We start from the raw sequence: 8,002 nt of genomic DNA on the forward strand, positions 1-8,002 counted from the left end.
TTTTTATGACTCCGAAACTAAAATTTAAATATTTATTATTCAATTTATTCATTTTATATAAAAAAAACAACAAAAAAACGAAACTAATTTAAAAAGACAAATGGAAAATATTATTGTAAATTAAGAAGATTATAAAAATATAATAGAAAAAAATAAATGGAAAATCTAAACTATAATAAAGCAGTTCTGTGTTCTAGTGATGATTTAGTAACAGCTCTGACATAAAGAGTGTGAGTGAGTGTGAGAGTGTGTGAGAGTGTGTGTGTGTGCATGTTTATGTGGTTTATGAGGACACAAATTTGTATAATAACATGGGTATGACATGTACAACGAGAAGGTGATTTATGAGGACATTTTCAGTGTCCCCTTAATTCAAAAGGCTTATAAATACTTCAGAATGAGTTTTTTTGAAAATCTAAAAATGCAGAAAGTTTCCTGTGAGGGGTAGGTTTAGGGGAAGGGTTGGTGTAGGGCAATAGAATATACGGTCTGTACAGTATAAAAACAATTACGCCTATGGAGAGTCCCCATACACCATAAAAACAAACCTGTGTGTGTGTGTGTGTGTGTGTGTGAGAGAGAGAGAGAAAGAGAGAGAGAAAGAGAGAGAGAGACAGTATGTTTGTTTGTTTGGCATTGGTAAAGATTCAATAGTTTGACTGTAATTAAAAATGTAAAGCGTTGCTCTATGAAAACCACTGAAGGCAGTGCACTGCAAAATAAAAGACATGTTTTACACAAAATTTCAGCATGAATATTTCATTACGTCCTCCAATCAGTCAGCATGATTGGATCCGAACGGAGACAAATTAAAAACAACTTTCTGCACGTTTGGCAGATTTCATGAGTGTGTGCAGATATATTATTCAGATTGATGCCGTTCTGCTGCATCTGAGGAATATCAGCCTCGCTCGCTGATGTAACTCTCAAACACTTCATTATTATAAGTGGATTAGAGTTTAGAATTAATTAGCTGCTGTTTTGAATAGGAATTGAAGAATTGTAATCCCATAAGAGTGATGAAGACATATGCTGGATGAGGAAGATTATATTAGACGCATCTAATGATCAAATACACTGAGCTTGGGGGTCCATACTCATATTAAACAGTCTCAGTCTAATTCTACACACTCAGCAGAACTGGCAATGCCATAATGCTCCAGCCAATCAGAGCGCTCAGATTCACCTGGCTTCTGCTCAGGGGACAGATGCATGCTGGGAATGCAGAGAGCAGCATTAGACGAGGTGCATTTACATTTATTCATTTAGCAGATTTAGCTTTTATCCAGTGCGACTTTTATTACATTCGAGGTTTGCATTTTGTTACTTCATGCATTTACTTCAAGTACATAGATCTTAAATTAGGGCTGTCGCAATTCGTCGATTTTATTCGACTATTTGATTTTTTTTAATCATCGACTTCATTTTGCTTGCGTTGACTAACCGGCAAAATACCGGAAGTGGCGCATTTCACAGACGAGAATGTATAAAACACATTATTAGTCTGTTTTCCAAGGCTGCATGATATATTAAACATAATTAAGCATAATTATGAATTCACAAACACTATGATTTAATTAAGTAATTATATGCGATGCAGTTCTAATACAGTATATGAGCTTTAATTATTTAGATGCGTGTAGGTTAAGTACGTGCGTCAAACAGCGGCTTGTAAAAATTTGGATTTCATGTGGTTTAATAAAATATAGTTTAATAAAATATTCTTAAGTGAAATTGTTGATTTTGTGTGGGAAATTAATCGTTAAGATTAATCGATAAATTAGTCAAAAGATTAATCTAAATAAAAATAGTCATTAGTGGCAGCCCTATCTTAAATGTATGCTTCAATATTTTTTGAGTGAATCTACTGTTTACACAACAGGAAAAAAAATCTGATTGATGATAAATATATAAAGCTGGTTATTGTGTATCTAAAACCCATCGAGTTTATTACAGAAATCAGAGTGATCTGTTTCCCTGATGTATGACTGATAAATGCATCACATTCAGTTCATTAGTTTATGTTTAAACTGTGTAATCCAAATGCATTGATATTTTACATGCAATTCAAATACCTAAATCTTAAATATTATTTTGAGTAAATCAAATAATTCTGGAGGAATATGCAGGTGCATTTGATCAGTCTGAGGCAGTAAACTGTTGTGACAATAGAGCTGAAGCAGAAAATTGGGGCGTTCGCTGGATGGGGCAACAGCATGGAAGATGGCTGTGGGTGTCAGAGGAGGAGACTGGGGCAATAAAACAGTGCTGACAGCGCAGGGGCAGCAGGGTAGAGCGGGTAAATGAAGGGTCGAGGCATTAGATGGATGAGGCGGTCAAACCGGCACTGGATGGACGGATGGAGGACCAGAACTGGGATGCTTGGAGGGCCGGTTGGAGGCAGAGAGGAATACAGCAGATGGTCAGGATTACTCTGGACTAAAATACTCCCATGATTCTCTGAGGGAGAGCCGTCCAGAGAAACTCCATCTGTTAGAAATACCCATACAAGAGAGAGAGAGAGAGAGAGCGAGAGACATCCTGAGCCTCTGCTAATACTCTCTCTCTCCCTATCTTTCTGTTTCTATCTGAAATGAGCTTCTGTCCGTGCACAGACTCGGTCAGTTCAGCATCAGACGGCAAACAGCCGGCAACACGGACAAACGCACATGACATGTGAGATTACATGCGCTCGGAGGAGGACAGAGACTCTGAACCAGCAAACAGCAGCAAAACGGTCTCTGTACTTGAGCTTACAGTGACTATTTATGATCTTTAGACTGTAATTGTTCAGTGTCTAAACACTGTAGACGTGTTCGTGTGCAAGTTTGCAAACTTCTAAAATAAACGCTTAACAACAAGCTGTAAAATGATCGCAACATCGCACTAACAAGCGGTAAAATGATAGTAATTAAGCCTGATAACTACATCTAGTGTGTAAACAAACCTGCCCTCAACTCATCAGTGGAGGCGGCTTTAAATACACACGCTAACCTGGAAACACACAGAGGAGGGGATGCTATTGCTCAAAGGTTGCTCTTTTAAAGCTCAGGAGACTTAATTGAGTTCTCAGCCGTGCTAGATGTTTCTCAAATTGTTCAATAGAATAAAAAGACAAAAAAGGAGTCTGTAGCTATCATCCAGTAAATGTATAAGAGCTGTAAAATGAATGCGGAGCAGCTCAGATCATTCGTTTTGAGGTGTTTGAGATCATATTTTTATTAATATTATTGAGATCAATGTTTGATCGCACATATCTTGACATATCTCAGCACAGTCTGAAACTCAAATGAGATTACTGGGATCCAGTGCTTCTTTATTATTATTGAAATACTATTATATTATACATAATGAGTGGGTGAAACACGTCCAGCAGCATCAGCTCCTCTCTGCTAGTTTATCATGTGTAATTCAGCAGCAGGAGCCCGTCTCGCATCAAATGTGCCGGCGAAGACCTAAAACCTCATCTGTTCATTATAACGAGGACTGTAAGGGTGGGAGGTAGGGCTATCAAAAAAAAAATTCAAATTTCGAATATTCGTCGAATTAAAAATAAAAATCCACAATCGAATGCAAAAACGTTTAATATTTGTATTAAAATAAAATAAAATCTTCAGTGTCTTTGTATTGTTGGGCCACTCGAATTTTGTCTTAAAAGAACAAATCAACCCTCTACGAGAGAATTGATGCGCTACATGTAAACGATATTCTTTGTTGTATTCTCCTGTCAAAATAACGGCGTTCCTTTGGAACTCTTCAGCTTTTAAGAACCGCTGCTTTCTCCGGTAGTGGGCGGAACTAATGCGCAAACGGCAATCTCATTGGCTGGTGCTCACCTATTATCGTCCCTGTTTTGATTTCAGCAAATCAGTTCGAGCGAACGCACACAACCTGATTAATATTCATGAATCCAGCAGCTCATTAATCCTTAGTTTGTTTTATATTGTTCTTATTAGTAGAATTCGTATCATTATTATCTTATCAGTATTTTTGTTACCACCACCAGTCCTAAGTTCAGTTAAAATGACTAATATGCATTCATACATGGTTATCAAGTTTTAATTCTAATTACTAAAGTTCTATCATTAAATAATATTTGATTGTCATATTATAATGCTTGACTGACTGATGTTAAGTGTGTACTTTCAGATATTTAAACAACTGTGCCATTTTACAAACATTTATTATACATATATATATATATACTATATATCAGTCTGGCCAGTAAACTAAAAAATGTACTAGCCAGTGGCGATTCAATTGCCAAGGTGTCCGTAGAGGGTTGCAAATTAAAGGTTGCTGAATTGTCACATCCATCAGTCGAAAGCAAACACTTTGGAAAAAAGTGCTTCATGTGGTAACATAAAAATGAACTAACAAAAGTATCATTAAATGTAGTTTATTAAAATTAAAATGAATTATTATAAAATGCATATCTGCTAACATCAAACTCAAAAAAATCCAAACTATGAATTACGTCTCAAGTGCTTGACGTGAGCAGTATCTATGTGACGCCTGGAGTTTCTGCTCTGGAGAAGCTGAAAATCCAGTCTTTTCATTTCGGATGCTGCCTTTGTAGGCAGAGCCCTATGTAGACAGCAGGGTTTGGATCAGAGCTGAACACTGGCAGGATCTCAGGCTGGCGAAAAACACTCGCTTCTTGGCAGCAGACGAGCTGGGAACAACCGATGAGCCCCTTCTCTCTTTCTGTCACTCTGTCTTTTTTGTGCATACTGTCATTTTCAATCATCTGAGCCGCCTCCAATTTGTTTGTGTCTTTTTTTGAGCGCTGCTAATCGTGAAGGTTTTTTCTCCTGGCGTCTCACGTTGCTGCTGTAACTACAGTGCGTTTGACCGTCTGCTCTGGTACGAAAGTTAATTTCAGCCGCTGATTCACTTTAGTGAGAATTCCAGCCCATTACCGCGGCAAACAATGGCTGCTAACAGCGCGCGGCTCCAAAAGAACGTCTGTTTCCATGGATACGGCTGCAGACTCGCGCAGACCCCCGTGTGCTCTGAACATGCCATACACTGATGGAGCACAAATCAGTAGGTGCTGACTTCACTGTGACACCGGCTCTTGCTTTGATCTCCAAGAAAAATCATGAATTAGATCTCCTCAATATCACAGCTGTTCCTCAGACTGAACTTCAATGCACACGCTGCATGCCGGCAGAATGCAACACTCCCTTACTGCACCATATATACTGTATACTGACAACTGGTTTTTAAAATAGTACTGTATGTGTAACAGTATGCAGTGAGAAAAGTTTCAAAAAGTAGTAGAATGTAGGGCTGTGCAATTAATCGAAAAACAGTTTAGATCTTCACTGTGACACCGGCTCTTGCTTTGATCTCCAAGAAAAATCATGAATTAGATCTCCTCAATATCACAGCTGTTCCTCAGACTGAACTACAATGCACACGCTGCATGCCGGCAGAATGCAACACTCCCTTACTGCACCATATATACTGTATACTGACAACTGGATTTTAAAATAGTACTGTATGTGTAACAGTATGCAGTGAGAAAAGTTTCAAAAAGTAGTAGAATGTAGGGCTGTGCAATTAATCAAAAAACTGTTTAGATTTCGATTTTAGCCTCCAATGATTATGAAAATACAATAATCGAGATAAAAAGATTATTGCGCCCCATTCCGCCCCCTTTTCCAGCTCTGCGCTTTCATTCCTCCATAAAAGCCCAATTTCACGTGCAAATCAGTAAAATCATATAACGTGACTTTTGCTAAATGAGACGTGCTTGATTTATAGAAGTATATTTATTCATGTTTTTAAAAGCGTGAAAGAGAGCTTGCGCTGCTCCTCAGGAAGATATATGCGCTCAGAGACGGAAAAGAACACGGACATGTTCGTAGTTTTACGCACATCTGTTTGAAAGCACTGCCCCTTCCAGTACATAAAAAAAATAAAGCACAATTAAAAAAGGTCAAGCCTGCAATCGAAGTTGTCAGAATGAGTGACGCTCACATAATCTTGCTTCAAACAAATCAAACACATACTTTGTGTTTGTTGCTTGCAAATAAAGCCTACAAATATTAGGGCTGTGCAATTAATCGAAAAACAGTTTAGATTTTCGATTTTAGCCTCCAATGATTATGAAAATACAATAATCGAGATAAAAAGATTATTGCGCCCCATTCCGCCCCCTTTTCCAGCTCTGCGCTTTCATTCCTCCATAAAAGCCCAATTTCACGTGCAAATCAGTAAAATCATATAACGTGACTTTTGCTAAATGAGACGTGCTTGATTTATAGAAGTATATTTATTCATGTTTTTAAAAGCGTGAAAGAGAGCTTGCGCTGCTCCTCAGGAAGATATATGCGCTCAGAGACGGAAAAGAACACGGACATGTAAAGTCATCATTTAGCGAAAGGTGCGCACCTAAACGGTCAAATACACGAAAAAATGATTATTCATGTATACCTTCGTCAGTCATGTAATAAATGAACGTAAAGAGTTGAGAATGAAATACGCGTGTAACTGTAAATTGGATCTGTGTGTCTCTTAAAGTGACAGCGGGCTATTTTCCTGCTGCGACTGTGTGCTTAATATTAATCAAACAACAAAAGACAAATTCAAAATCACACACTGCTCTTGACTGAATGACTTTTGTAGCTTTAATAAGAAACAAAAAGGTTTCATTATTACAGTGAAGATGCTGTTTTATTTGACATTTGATTATTCATTTCTGTAGTAGGCTGTAAACTGCTTGAGACTTGCGTAAAAAACATTAAAGCACAGTTTGTTTCATTTGTATCTTTTTATTCTATTGTATTTGTCCTTTGCTTTTTTATTACTGACAGTTTGATTGTTTGAAATTCCGCTGGTCTCTACAATGGTAACTGTAAATTGGATCTGTGTGTCTCTTAAAGTGACAGCGGGCTATTTTCCTGCTGCGACTGTGTGCTTAATATTAATCAAACAACAAAAGACAAATTCAAAATCACACACTGCTCTTGACTGAATGACTTTTGTAGCTTTAATAAGAAACAAAAAGGTTTCATTATTACAGTGAAGATGCTGTTTTATTTGACATTTGATTATTCATTTCTGTAGTAGGCTGTAAACTGCTTGAGACTTGCGTAAAAAACATTAAAGCACAGTTTGTTTCATTTGTATCTTTTTATTCTATTGTATTTGTCCTTTGCTTTTTTATTACTGACAGTTTGATTGTTTGAAATTCCGCTGGTCTCTACAATGTAGATGTCATAGCAACCTTATTTACAGGAAATATATTTTTGATATGTATCACTATCTTTATATCACTCATATAAAGTTTTGGTCATATGGCCCCCTCATAATTGTGTTAAATAATCGTGATTACAATATTGACCAAAATAATCGTGATTATGATTTTTGCCATAATTGAGCAGCCCTAGTAGAATGTAAAATGACTTGATTTTTTTCATGGTCAATTATTTAAAATGCGTGGAACGGAGCAGCGACTACAAATTCACAGTTTTATCAATAAAGCTGCAAGTGCACACCTGTAGTTGACAGTAGACCTGTGCCGGTATTCGGTAATGCGATATATCACGGTAATGAATATGCACGATATTGTTATCGTGGGCACTTCTAAATACTGTGAATAATTATATATTACAAATTATTCAGAATTTTGAATGCATTTTAAGAATACTTTTCCCATCAACTGGTCAAAACGCATAACACCGCTGTATGCTGCGTGAAAGATGCCTGCGCACTCTGACGTAAACAAGCGTGGACGAGAAGCACATGAGGAACATGTGAGAGACACTCTGGATGAAAGCAGCACTTTCACTCTCTGACAGCAGATGGTGCTAAACTGCAGAAATAATAATAATAATAATAATAATAATAATTCATTTAAACGCAGCCGTTAGCCCAGAAACCCTGTAAACTAAGCAGCTGCACTACTTTCTGTTTCTGAATCGTGTTTAAATGATATAAACAGCCATTCAGATTAGTGTATTTGCTATGATGTTCATCACAGCACCAAATA

The sequence above is a fragment of the Sinocyclocheilus grahami genome, unplaced genomic scaffold (genome assembly GCF_001515645.1).
Source record: "Sinocyclocheilus grahami isolate Dianchi unplaced genomic scaffold, SAMN03320097.WGS_v1.1 scaffold436.1, whole genome shotgun sequence".
Lineage (NCBI taxonomy): Eukaryota > Metazoa > Chordata > Actinopteri > Cypriniformes > Cyprinidae > Sinocyclocheilus > Sinocyclocheilus grahami.